This window comes from Lissotriton helveticus, chromosome 3_1, assembly GCF_964261635.1.
Source record: "Lissotriton helveticus chromosome 3_1, aLisHel1.1, whole genome shotgun sequence".
Lineage (NCBI taxonomy): Eukaryota > Metazoa > Chordata > Amphibia > Caudata > Salamandridae > Lissotriton > Lissotriton helveticus.
The window spans coordinates 2089704590-2089719784 of record NC_136061.1 but is presented as its reverse complement, the minus strand read 5'-3'; positions in this window follow the sequence as shown (position 1 = coordinate 2089719784).

The following is a 15195-nucleotide window of genomic DNA, read 5'->3' as shown; positions in this document are numbered from 1 at the left end:
GCCAGTTGAGGATTTGAGTGGAACCAATAGAGTAAGTGGGTGGGGCCAGTGGAGTAAGTGGGTGGAGCCAGTGGGGGGAGTGGGTGTTGCCAGTGAAGGAAGTGGGTGTGGCCTCTGACACACATTTGATCACCGGAACCTCATATTTTTCAAATTAAGCACTGCATACAACCCTCCATCACTTGTGAGGTTTTTCATACTTGTTATGCTTTTCTTGTAATCTAATCTTCTTCTAGTGCATCTATGAAATTATCAAACGTTTCAATCCATGCAGCTCAACTGGTACCAATGTTTTGTTTCTTAGTAGTGTTGAAGGGTGGCGGGTGGTTCAGGAACATGGCTGCATTGTATTTTACACTCCCATCTGCCACCATTGTGTGAGCACATGTCGTTCAGACAGCTTTTGCTGGGCAGAGGGAGTCTGACAACTCCTGCTAACAGAAGTTGCCACAGTAGGCTTTAATCACCCTTGACAGTGAGTAAGTTCCAAGTTTCTAGTACCTTGTTGGTGTTGTTGTTATCTTTTGCTTTGTCTGAATAGTTGCTTTGTGTGCGGACGCAGCAAAATGTCTCTGGTGGTAATCTCACCTGCGACTTTCTGGCAGGTGTTTTGAATAGGCTCCTCAGCAGTGCCTTCACTTTCTTCCATGGCGGTGTATGGGCAAGAGCAGGGCTTTGATTTCACATGTACTAGTCATGGACTGCCTTAAATTGATTCTGAAAATGTTAGATTTTTGGGGAGCACTCCTATTTATTCAATTTACTCTTTTGTACTAATGTTTAAACTAGTGGTGCTGCGGCTGATAAGGGATGTCATCCCTTAGGAACTGAAACTGTGGTTAAAACAAATTAAATTGATTCTGGCACATGTGGCATGCACACGCAGTTTGCTGTACCATTGCAAACTCCCAGAAAAAGCAGCCTTGTTTTCCACAGTCATGTATCCCCTACTGGTCACCAGCTGTAGTATCTTCCCCAGCCCTGGAATTACGCCACACTCAGAGCTTCAGACTTCTTTATTCCCCAACATTCACTCACACGCTGTGCATTGTGTCAGACTTCCCATAAACACACTCAACACCTCCCAGCGTATCACATAGTTCCTGTCCAGAGTCCACCCATAACCATAAGGGTCCTTGTGCGTACATCATCAATATGCTACAGTATTGTTTCAAGAGTAAGACTCCTCCACCGTTAAATAAGTACCAAGTGTGGCCTCATAATAAAGAATAGGGAAACTACTAAAGCCCTTACGAGGGAAAATCAAAGCACCATAAATAATTACAGCATTCCTCACACTGAACTACCCTAGAAGTCACACACTACGGAAGCACTCTCATACCCCTCAAGAATACCAGACACACTACAAGAAGCCTTTTTCGTCCTCATATTCTAACAGTCTTGCACTAGTGACAGCACTCCCACAAACATGAACATAGTTGTCACACACTGAGAAGCCCTCTTCATACTCTTTATAGACTAATAGTCACACACTATCAGCAGCACTTACACCCCTCAGAGAGCAGTAGTCTGATCCTACTGAGAGCAGTTTTCACACAACTCGCACATAAACAGTCAAACACTACCAACTGCACTCACACCACTTTCTGGCTAGCAGTCTCACACCACTGACAGCATCCTTGCACCCCTCACAATCAGTCATCCTCTATTAAAAGCACTCTCACATCCATTACTAAGCAGAAGTCACACACACCCACCACATCAGTCACACACTATTAGGGGTACTCTTGCAGCCACACAAACTAACATCAAAACTGTATGTTCTAGCTAATAACATAAAGTGCCTCATTATTGACTTGTGAGTTTGTGTTTGTGACATTATTGAGGAGAAAGTGGTAGGATACAAGACTTTGGTCCACCCTCCCTATTTGAATGTGAGCAAACCCGATGGAGAAAGGGCCATCAGAGAATTGGCTAATGTGGTTGCATGACAAAACTACGCATGCAATTATATTGCATGCCTTAATAATGTCTTTACAATGGCCACGTCTTTACCACGCATGCCTTTACCACTCATGATTGCTAAAGTCATATGCATGGTTAAGATCATGCCCCAGTCCCCCGCTCTGAGCCCTAGAACCTGGACCCTGACCCTGGAAACCACCACACCACAGCCCTAAAAACGACCCAGACCACAGCCCTCTGCCCCGAGCGCTAAAACAGGCCCTCAGCTCTAAAAACTGCCTGACCCCCTGCCCTGAGCCCTAAAATTCAACACCCAGCTGAGTGCATGGACGCATGGATAAGCCACTGGATGGATGGGAGACCTAATGACTTTGCCGATTCTTGGCTTACTTTAGTTAATTCACTTTTGCTGCATTCACATTGAACCTGGACAGCATTTTCATATTGAATGTGATGGGTTCTGTATTTGATGTGGTAAGACCCTTTTATTCGAGACCTCAAATGTTGTGTGCGAATGGATGCCAGACCTCACAACGTTCTCTGCACCAGAAACTGGCTCTATGCCCTACTTGAAGACTTGGCACCGTGTGTATAGAGCCATTTCTGAGACTGCTTAGCAGGCACAAAAGTGCTTTCTCGAAATTTGAAAGAGCTGGCTTTTCTGCATCCGCAGAGAGGGATTCATTGAAGACGTGCAGCAGTGCGTGCCAGGTCATCCCGATGGCGCACTGCTGTAGATTGCCCTCTGTAACCAGAGGGAGACTCAAACATACACTGCCTTAAGTAATCGCGTATTCTCAAATCGAAGAAGAGAAAGGACTGTCATCAGTGAATCACTGACAGTGATGACGTTTGGAACTAAGCACGCATGCCTAATGCCTGATCGGTGTCCATTGTCAACATTACATCATTAGCAAAACTCTATGCTGCTGTAACATTTAGAGTAGCAAGGAAGGCATGGGCTCTGATGCAAACCAGAAAAAACAGGTGTGCATAACGGACTAAGTAGAAAAAGAGAGCTATATGTGGTGTGCAGTGGGCACCGAAAAGTCCATGGGTAACAGTGCTACTGCACCAAGGACATCTAAGCCCCACTCTTGTAAAACATGCATGACAAGTCAGCTGTGAATTTTTGGTCAACACACAGACATGTCAACAGGGCTCATCTTTATTTATAGTTTCATGTAGCACGGAAGTGAAAGCTATCCTTTTGGCCAAATTCACTTGAACTATTTTTACATCAATGTATATATGTGCTTTTCTATATCAGCTACCATTTCTGTATTTATCTAACTCAGTATTTTTATGCTTTGGTCTACCACCTTTATCTGCCATGTAAAGCGCTCTGATACCCGCAAAGGTCTTGTTCGCGCTATACAAAACACTCAAAATAAATAAATAAATAAATAGCGTGGGTGTTCTCATGCATCCGCCCATGCATTTTGGCGCATTCCCAAATTTACCATTAGTGGTGGACCTGGAAATTCATCAAAAGGACAAGGCGAAATATCTTTATTTCCCCTCTTTTTTCCTTTCTACATACCTCTGAGGATTCATTTTTTGCAGGAGCGTGTCCCTTTCTGCAAAAAAAAACAATCCTGCCTGCAATGTAAGCACCGTTGCACCACACCAGGGTGTCTGCGTTGGTGCTCGGTAGCCATAAGTGTGGCAGTGCAAGGAAAGGACAGGAATGCACCGTACAATGTTAACTACAGTGCATTCCTGCTATTACCCTTTCATGCACGAAAGTATGATAAATCTGGGCCTTAGTGTTTTGTTTAATGAGTACCATAAGTATTTAAGCACTTGGCTACGAAAGCATGCTGTTTTGATCCTGTCAATATCGACCCAAATGGCATATTTTTGCTGTGCTAAATATATGTGCCAAATTCCTGTCATTTATGTTGTGTTATTTGAATATTTACCCCGTAAAGAAAAGCTTTCTGCTTCACCATTTTTTCAGTTCATGTGGTGTCAAGTTGTAGGAACTTTTCAGATGTTAGCTGAATTCCCTGCCGTCTTACTGTGGGCTATACATTTTGGTAAATAGATTACAACCCGGTGTGGTTGTAAACACTGTGCACTGTGCAATGGGTTAAACAAAGTTCCAAGTATATAACAAACATAGAAAAATCAATTCTTTGAATTTAAATATTGTATTGAGTTACATATTTTTGACCATGATTAGGCAAACACAATCATATGTAACCAAGGGCCAGATGTAGGTAGCCAAATACCGGTCGGTAACGGACAAAAATCGGTAATTTCGGCCTTTACCGACCGGTATATGGACATTGAGATGTCGGGCCCCCAAAATTACCCGATTCATAAAAAATTCCTAATCGGTAGATTTACCGTTTCGGAAATTTTTTCGAATCGGTAATAGTACCGAATCGGAAATATTACCGATTCGGAAACTATACCGAGTCGGTAAATGTTCCGAATCGGTAAAATTACCGATTCGGAAAATATACCGAGTCGGTAAATGTACCGATTCGGTAAAAGTACCAAATCGGAACTTAAGAAATGGAAAAAATAGCACCATTGAGATGTAGGTGACCCATAATTTACCGATTTTGTCCAAAAATCAGTATTTAAGAGTCGGTATTTAACATGGATTGAAAGCAGGTAGTAACCAGGTGCAGCCTATAAAATAGGGCCCCAAAATACAACACTGTAACCAGAATGGCGGCATTCTACATCATAGCAAGGTGGCTACGGCTACAGGCAGCAGGAGAGAGGGAATGGAGAACGGAGGAGCAGGTCTACAGGCAGAGGATTACACTCTTCCAATTGACAGAGCCAGAGATATTGCAAAGATACAGACTGCACCCCAAAACCATCATGGCCCTGATCAGGGACCTGCACCCACACCTGGAGCACCCAAAACCAAGGGCCCACGCCATCCCACCCCATGTGCAAGTGCTCTGTAGCATACACCTGCTTGCATCTGGGAGTTACCAGAGTGTTGTTGCTGCGGTAGGTGGGGTGTCCCAGAGCTGCCTGTCCCGTTTATTCAGAAAGTTCCTGGATGCCATGATGCAAAGAATGGACCATTACATCCACTTCCCAGACACTGATGCGGACTTGCTCAGGACCAAGACTGACTTTTACCTCATGGCAAATTTCCCACACGTTATTGGCTGCACTGATGGCACCCACATCCCAATATGCCCCCCAGCTGCCACTGAGCACATATACAGGAACAGGAAGTCATCACACACAATCAATGTACAAGTAATCTGTGATGCCAAGTACATGATCACAGATATAGTGGCCAGGTACCCAGGAAGCACCCACGACTCCTACATCTTCCAAAACAGTGGGATCTACACCCGCCTAACAGCGGGTGAATTTGGGGAAGGATACCTACTAGGTAAATTACTGTGTGACACTCCCTTGATAGATGATGCAGACGTATGTCAATGTGTGCCTGTGAGTAATGTTTTTCTCCTTTCACATTAGGGGATAGTGCATATGCACTTCGTTCCTTTGTCCTGACACCCTACCTCAACCCCACAACCCCCAGCGAGAGACGATACAATGTGGCACATAAATCCACCCGAAACATCGTGGAGCGCACCTTTGGGCTCCTGAAGAGCCGGTTCCGCTGCCTGCACAAAAGTGGGGGGGCACGGCAGTACTCACCAGTAACATGCCGTAAGATCATTGCAACCTGTGCAATGTTGCACAACCTGACAACTAAGAAGGGCACAGAGGTGGAATTGGAGGACTATGAAGACCATGACGATGAGCAGGCAGTACCAGCAGCCAACACAGTAGGAGTACCAACACCCACAGACGGAAGACAGAGACGGGCAGAGATCACACACAACTACTTGTGAGTAAGTATAGAGACAAAGCACGTGTTGTAATGCAATGCACGTAGTTTATTTGGCACTACGTCAAATGTCTGAAGACACTATTGTAACATACCAGTGTGCCTAGCACTACTGGGTGGACGGGGGTTACCTCACCCTCACATGTCCAACTGAATTTGGCAGACTCACTGCTTGCGCCCATGAACAGCACTGTGTGATGCGTGAGGTTGGCTTAGTTCCAAGTCTGCTGTGCCAGCGCCGGTACTCTGGCGTCTGCTGCTCCTCCGTATTTCAGGGATAGGGGTGCTGCTCCTGCTACTGGTGTTGTCTGTGTCCCCTAAACCTTCAGCTCCTGTGGTGGCTGACTGGTTTGTCAGCAGCACTTCCATTGCTGTAGTGACTCTCCCCATCCCCACGTGAGATCAGTACAGCAGTGCACCAGCCCCTCCTGCATTGCAACTGAACGGCGACACAGCAGTGAAGTCGTAGTTGCAAGACGGTGCATGCCCCTTGTCTGCTGTTGCATGCAATGCCTCTCCCTGTGCCTTTGGGCGCGGTCTTCATGTAGTTCCTCACAGAGTGACATCACACACTGTGACATGTCCCTGACTCCATCCGCCATGTCCCTCATGCTGTCCGCCATTGATGTTATTCCCTTGTTCATGTTATCAAAGTTTTTGTTCATATGGCGCATTTGTCTGTGCACTGCACTAATAGCTTTTGCCTGCAGGCGCTGCACCTTGACCATTGTGGTCTCAAGGCCACGGAAGACACCCTCATCACGGCCGCTCACGCTTGCCTCCCGGACCCTACGACGTCTTGTTCCTCCGGATAGAGTGACAAGAGTGGATGGAAGACCTGCAGCATTTCCTGCCATTGGCTCTATTGGCTCCTCACCCTCCCTTTCCTCATCGGAGGATGTTTGTAGGATCCTTAGCGGGGGAACGTCATGCCTCCTGGGCCTGCAGATGTCTGACACCTCTGTGTCTGCTGGTGTGTCAAGTTGTTGTGACTCATGTTGTGGTGAGTCAAGGAGCAGAGGAGATGCTTCAAGTTGCATGGTGTCTGCCTCTGGTGTGGCAGCTGCTTGTGTGCAGGGTGCTATAGGTGTTGCAGTGCTGGGCCCTGGATCCCTGCCTTCTTCCTCACTCCTCTCCCTTTGGGGATGTGTCTTCTCCCTCTCCTGCATTGACTTGCGCGAAGTCTCTCCTGTGGACAGATATGGACAGTGTCTTAGTGGTGCTTTCACCGTGTAATTCACTATTAAATCACATTATATTAGCACAATTTCCTGCTCCTCCCCTGTCTCTAATTGTATTGTGTGGCATGGCTGACATTATTTCATGTTGACTGCTCTGATGTGTATTCTTATGACTACCACTCCCATAATGCATTGCAGGTGAATACTGAAGTCTGTACTGGATTTCCTCAACACACAGCCACATTGGGGGAGGGAGACTGGCAAGGGGTGAGGAATGATGGACATGTCCCTTACCTTTCTTTGATGCAGTTAGGGCTGAGCTGTCTGCATCACCAATCCCCACAACGCACTCTGGCTTCAGTGTGGACTCCACGAGCTCCTCCAGATCCGTGAGAGCAGGTGCCCTGTTCTTTCCTCCACCTGTAGCATTGGCCTCTTTGCTTCTTGCTGCCAATTTCTTCTTGGTTATGATCCTTAGATCATACCATCTCTTCTTGAGATCGTAGACTTCCCTGGTTGTCACTCCTATTGCATTCACTTTGGTTTGGATCCCCAGCCAGGTGTTCCTCTTCACAGCCTCTGCTACCTGCAGGGACTGCATTCCAAAGATTTTGGGGTAGTGCTTGACAACCTCCTCCACCAGCACCTGAAGTTCACCTGTGCTTAACTTAATCTTCCTCTTCCTCTCTGCACCTTCCCTCTGGGACTCTTGGGAATCCATTTGTTTGTCCTGCAGAGCTCAGCTTCACAACAGCCTGTCACTGTGTAACTGCTCTCCTGTGTGATCAGGTACTCTGCACCTGCATGGGTGTGGCCACTTCCTGGTTGTGGGCTGGGGTGGATGCACAGGATTGGTAGATTGCTCTGTTGGCTGACTGAGGGGCGAGGTGGAGGCACGTGATTGGTTGATACATCAACTGCCTGATATTCTGTATCCCCGACTCGTTATTTACCGAATCGGTATTTACCAAATCGGTAAATACCGATTCAGTAAATTCAATTCATTCCTATGGGCATCCAGGCCCATAGGATTGAATGTGAATTTCCGAATCGGTATTTGCCAAATCAGTAAATACCGATTCGGTAATTACCGGGTCAGGGTTTCTGAATTTTACCGAATCAGTATTTTTTACCGATTTTTTTTACCTACATCTCATTTCCCTTTTCTAAAATACCGATTCGGTAAAATTCGGTATTTTAGAATCGGTAAAAATGAGTTACCTACATCTGGCCCCAAATGTTGGAAATTCTTAAATGTACATCATACCACTTGTAAAATCATTAAGTGTAGTCATTACATCATGAACAACACAAAGAATCATGTACAAATATGTAAAAGAAAGCCTGATGCATTTCGGGACTGGAGCGTCCCTTCGTCAGGGGAAACCTATAAACAAAAACATTCAATATTACAATGATGCATTATATTACAGGCTAATCCTCAGAGACAACATGTGGGGGTCATCACAATCAGTATAAAAGTCGGAAACGCAAAGTGAATGCCTCAGGTCCTAAATTGCAAAAGTGAACCAGAGTCCTATGTGAATTAGTCAATCATATCAAGATGGAAAAAGTGTTAATTCTACAATTGCATAAATTTTGCCTTCATAACAGTTATTTTGAATGACAACAACACTTTTACGTACAATTGACCGGGACATCCATGGGTTTTTTCGGGGGCCCAGGCATACGCGAATATCTTTATGTCTCAATATGAATTCAACAACATCATGTCTCATTCATCGTGGTGGCAGAAAATCCCCTTATACTGCCGGTACATTGATGACATATTCTTGCTTTGGAGTGACACCGAACACACACTATTAACCATGATCAACACCCTGAATCAAATAAATCCTCATATCCGGCTGACCCACAATATACAAAAAGAAACAATTCACTTTTTGGATGTACAAATTCACAAATCACCTACCAACCATTTTGATACAGCGGTTTACAATAAACCTACAGGCCGGAACATTAACCTATCGTATTCCATTTTCCATCCCAAGAGTTTGATCAAAAACCTGCCATACTCACAATTTATATGGATAAGGAGAATATGTTCTGACCCTGCTGTCAGCACATAAACTTCAAGAATATGCACAGCGATTCCAAGCTTGCGGTTATCCGGATGCCATTGTACAGGATTGTTTAAATAAGGCTTTGACTAAACAACGTGAAGAACTTCTACAAGAACAACCTTCGCAGAGCGACAAAAGATTGGTATATGTGTCAAGATATTTTCACGGTATCACAATCCGTGTAAAAGGATTATTAATAACCGGTGGGAACTTTTGCAAAATGAAAAGGACTTTGATGGATTATTTCATGAAAAACCTCTTTTTGCTTACACAAAAGGCAAGAATTTATGCGCATTGTTAGCCTCTGCAGAAACAACTCAAGCAGCAGAAAACAACGAGGTACTAAAAGATGCAACAGTTGCATACATTGCAACAGTGTTATCATTGACAGTACATTAACTCATCCCTTGTCAGGTAAAAAGATCCGGCTTAAACACACGAGTGACTGTATTACTTCGCATGTAATTTATTGCATTAAATGCCCATGTGGGAAAGCCTACGTGGGCAAGATAGAACGCAAACTTAAATTACGCATCACTGAGCACAAAAGCAAAATTAGAACTAAAAGCACAACATCTAGTATAGCCACCCATTGGGCAGAGGCCCAACATATCATATCACAATTATGATTTCAGATTATCGAACAATTGAAAGTAAAACTAGGTATGGACATTACAAAAATTTTGCATCAAAGAGAATTTTTGGGGATCCAAACACTAGATACCATGATTCCAGTAGGTCTCAATGACTGACTGATATGAGTTGTTTTCTATGATATTTGCCTGACTACATTGGTACATGCACTTGACTACGGATTTCTGATAGGTTCACAATGGTGGTGGTCGGCAATACTTTATGTTTTTCATTTATTATTGTTTTACTTCCCTTTTTGGTTTTACACATTACTGTATAATTCTTTTAATCACTATTCCTATCTGTTGTTCCTTTCATTTAGATTACTTCATTCTATTTCAGCTTGTCTCGTTGTTCTGAAGCTGTACTGTTTGTTGTCATAGCGGTCCTCCTTGTGTTTTTCTGACTCTCAGTTTTGGCCTCTCTGAAATTTTGAGATTCAGCAGGGCCAGGTTCTTTTCTGCCCCCTCGTGATGATTCTTTTGTTCCTCTTTCTTTTGGGCTTCTAGCATCGTTTTTCTAAGATTATGTAAGGCACATAGGCCTTTTGAAATATATTTATATTTTTATTTTCAACTCTCCTCTCCATTTCCATAATGACGGAATATCATTTTACCGTCATACCCTGGACCGATGGCTAGAGCTTAGTCTACTTTCTCCCTTCACTTGTTAGTCTATCCTTTTGCGATTCAAGATGGATCCCATCGGATCACAGAGTTCAGTCCTCTTTTCATTTCCATCTTTAGTATTTCCACTGACCACGCTGGTGACTCCGCATAGTTCAGCTGACAACGGTTGTCTATGGCGTTATACGATCCCATATAATATTGAGAGGTAAGCGGCATCCGTTTGAATATTGGAGCACGTTCTGTCTCCCCCGTTGTTGTATGGCGTTTAGAGCTCCAAGTGAATTTTCCCGATTCATGCCCTTATATAGGTACAATTGGCATTGCCCTTATATAGGCATATCAATCAATCAATCAATCAATCATAGAAATTAATCCCTTATTTAGACATAGCCAATGCAGACCAAATACAGGCATGGCTACTTCCACCCATACCAAACGTCACAACGATTTCTTGGAAAATTAGCTTAAGCAGTTAGGGAACTTCCCCTTGCTTGAATATTGATTTGTCCAATAACTCATGTACTTTGGAAAGAACAACTATTTCCTAGGGGTTCTTTCCTGACGTTATTATGCCCGACTTTACATCAATCTATGCCATTCCTAAACACCTTCAAGGTATAAATATACCTTCACTTGCTATGGTAAACTACGGTGGTTCGGAGCAGTTCGACTATCTACTTGCTCTAGGCAGCTTGCTGCAGTAAGTGCCAAAGGAAGCCGACCCTCCAGCTGACGCACTGATCAAGAGGCTGCCTTTCTCTCGCCGAGAATCCAGCTCCGGTGTTTCCAAGCTCCCCTTGCGGGGTGTTGGGAAATCGAGTCCTGAGACAGAGATACCAGACCTCCTTCATTCTAAACCAAGGTATGGAGCTGATTAGAACCTAGAGAAACCTTTGGTAGATTCTTGGCAAAAACAACTAAACCTATGCTACACAATACTTACTTCTTCCGCGTACTAGACTTAGGTTAGGTACATTGGGGTAGGCGCATTTAGAAGCACCAGTTGAGTATTTTTAGTCAATGTTTTTTATGTATGTATTTCTATATGGCTTAGAAACCATACAATGCTTTTACAGTATTATTTTATAATACTATTCTCGCTGTACGCATTATACTTTGCAGTCTGCTTAACATTTGTAACGGTTCACTTCTCTTGTATGAGAAAGAAGACCTTTTAATAAACCTTTTTATTGAAAACACCCGTCTCTCTATTTCTCTACAAACTCTGTTGAAACGAACCATGCACGATTGACTGAGTGAACTACTTATCTATTGTTTCCGCAATTCTAGAGATATATTTCTTATTCTTGGGAAACAAAGTTGTCATGTTTATGCGGTTGTCAGAAACTAATCCCTTCTTGTGAATTCGAGAAAGTTTCTAGTGACCTCTGAGCTAGCTGGCACTCACTATTAAGTTTAGTATATTCGATAGAGACCTAGTCAACCTCAGACATACGTCTAATCTATATGATATATTATTCCAATGCACAGAGTCTATTGGGAATATAGAAACTACACTACATGGCGCCCAATGTTTGGTAAGGCACTAATTTAACCCTAGACACTAAAGTAACTCAATAGTGCTTTTCTCAGACACCCCTTTTTCCCGTAAAATACTCCGATAGACGTCTGGAGTGGGTAAAGGGATAAAATATCCGCCATAGCTGAGTAGGACGAAAATCCTATGTATTAGTTTTTGGTTTGTTCAATGTTAAAGGATACAGTGTTCCAAAATATTGTGCACCTTATCTTTGTTTCCTTGAAACTTGCTCTGCACCTTTTATTAAACAATGTTGGTTAATGAGGACAACAACGCAACCGGTAGAGCTGCAGTAAATTCAGCAGCTTTTGACATAACAGGTTTCCAAGAGACCAACGCAGATGCTGTAATCATCCCAGAAACTGTAAGAAAAGCCATCACTATGAAACTTATAAGAAATGGCCTATCAGCAAGAGGTGGTAGGGTATTTTTTGTGATAGAGGAACATGAATATCATCAGACAGAGGTACTCTATTCATGGATAATCTTCCCTGAAGCAAATCCATTATCAAAAGTGTTTCACTTTTACAAAGAAGATGAAGCTCCAGAGGAATACATTTTTGTGTATGTTGAAATTCCACTAACATACCAAGAGCATGCGCTCTGGTTTAAAGGCGCCCTAAACATACACATCACATTACCAGGCTCAATCCACTAGGTAGACCAGGAGCAACATGGCTAGCTCTAGCCAACTACAGACCTGACCCTGACATTGAAGCAATGTCAAAAGATGAATTACTAAGTAATAAACAAAATTTAGTAGAATGATATAGTTAAAGGTCTTTATTAAAAACACTCTTACTCCTCCCAAAAAGAAGTGGGAGAATACTAAACATACTTCTAAAGGTAAGCGTTCTCAATCCCGAGGCAGGTCTCCTCAAAAGGATCCCTCGAAAAAGAGGTACAACCTCAGGAATAGGGATAATTTGAGAAAACCTGATAGATATCAACATACTGATACACGTTCCTCTCGTACCTTTCAGACTTCCTCACAAAAATCAGAAAGAAGAGGACGATCAGAACACAAGGAAGAACGCGTGAAGTCCAAAGACGATCAACACATTACAAAAAATAAGACAACTGAATCCACCAAGATAAAGGTAGGAGGTCTAAAAATCAGACATGCCGAGGATCTTGAGGACACAACTCAAGAAAGGGGAATGGGCTCAGACGATGTTGCACAGCGCAGCAGAAGTCACCATAGCTCGCAAGAACTTGAAGGATCATCTGGAGACAGTGGACTCGAATGAGTACATCCAAGTTAAAACTGCAGATACCAGGGTTAGCGTCCCACATAAGTTATATGAAGTAACACTCCGGATGGAGGGGGACATAACTAGAAAAATAAGAGCACTCTTTTGAGAGAAGCTCTCTCAGGGTTATGACATTCTTTTAGCTGAACAAGACTGGCCACCTGAATTTGTCAGGGAGTGCCCACATGGCGAAGACATCATTATGCCAGCTTTCTTCAATCATATTCCAATTCCCCACCTCAACGTCCTTTTCCTAGGATACGAGTTATCAAGTGAAGGCAAAAGCTTTGCAGCAAACTTTCTAGAGAAATGTGCGCTGTTCCAACCTCCAAAAATGCTGCTTACAGTCAATTCTAGGTTTCCTGAATTTTGGAAGAACTTACATTCTAAATTACGCCGAAAGGGTTAAGCCTCTCCACGAATTAATCAAACCAGATTTCAAACAAATTAATTGGATTAAAAAACACACAGAAATGTTGCGTTCAGTCCAAACGGAGATGTTGGCAACAAAACATTCGCAAACACGTGTAAACGTACGCAACTTAGTGATCCGAATCATTCCAGGAAAATGCGGATTCACATACTTAACCTTTAATGAAGGAGAAAAAGTACCAATAGCTTACAAATCACACTTGTAAAACATAAGCAGAAATGAAATTCACCTCTACAGAAAAAATTCTGACAGCGTTTCAAACAGCAGTAGCAAAAGAGAGAGCCCTCGCACAGGGTAAGCGCATAATGGTCGTTGCTCCTGTACTTGCCTTAGCGACAGTGACAAAAGCGAGCATTCCAAATGCTAAGGGTTTACATTCGAGATGGATACAATGGGTTAATTCTCTTGCTGCAACAGACGTTACATACATTTTTGACCCTTATTTGAAAACACAAGAATTTCTACAATATGAACATGAATGTCCTCTGCCTACTGAAATTCTGCCTCAAGAGCAGTATGAATGTATCATTTATACTGACGGATCAGCACAGCCCGCGATTGGGGGCAAACAAGCTTATAGTGCTGCGTGCATGATTGGTAAAGGTCGCTGGCGAGTTGTCAAATTCTGACCTATGGTCACTAAAGCTCAATCTCTAGGAGTTTGTACAACTCAGTGAGCTGAACTACAAGCATTCAACTTGGCGCTTGAAAATACTGATCGCGAATTCCCCACACTCATAGTGTATGATTCATATTATTGTGTTCAATCTTACAATGAATACTTGCAGAACTGGTTTGAAAACGGTTTCAAAGATGCAAAAGGTGGCACAATGAAGCATAAGTTGCTTTGGGAGCAAGTAGTACAGTTACGAGAAGAACTACAAAAGCTCACGTGATCCATACACTGAGTCATCAACGTGATGGAGTTCACGTTGCAGGGAATTCATTGGCTAACGAAGCTGCGAAGGCAGCTGTGCAAACGGTTTCCGTAGCTGCAATCACTCGTTCAAAAACAAAAATAGACGGCAAAATAATGCAAGCTGTCAATGCTTCAAGCAAAGACAGTGGTAAAACATTACCAAAAGTCTTTCCACTCAAATACTTATACATAACTGATGCAAATAATGTTCTATTTGCTCAAATCCCTGGAGTGGGGGATAGAGTAATTCCAAACATGGAACATAGATTAGGACTAATTTTAGCAGCACATGAAGGGTTTGCCTCTGCACACACAGGTGTTTCCGCCACAGTGTCATTATTAAAACAGCGATACTGGTAGCCGCGCATGAGGAAACAGACCAGAAACTATGTTTTGGAATGTGAAATCCTGTGCAGACGCCTTTGTTAATTTCAGATAAACCATTAGCTTGTGTTTACCTGGATCACTGCGGTCCCTTAGTGAGGGACGGTAGCTATAAATGGGGAACATCCTTTACAACGCAACTTTTACCACGCAGTGCCTTTACGACACAACCATTACAACGCATGTTATTACATCGCATATCGCTGGGGGAAGCTCTAGGATAGGGAATAGATTTAATTTACTATCCAACACCTTCCCTACTATCCACGGGGACTGGAGTTGGAATAGTAAATTAAACTATTCACTATCCAGCACCCCTTAGCGCTATATGTTAAAACAGCATGCGTTGTACAAACTGCGATGTAAAGGCAT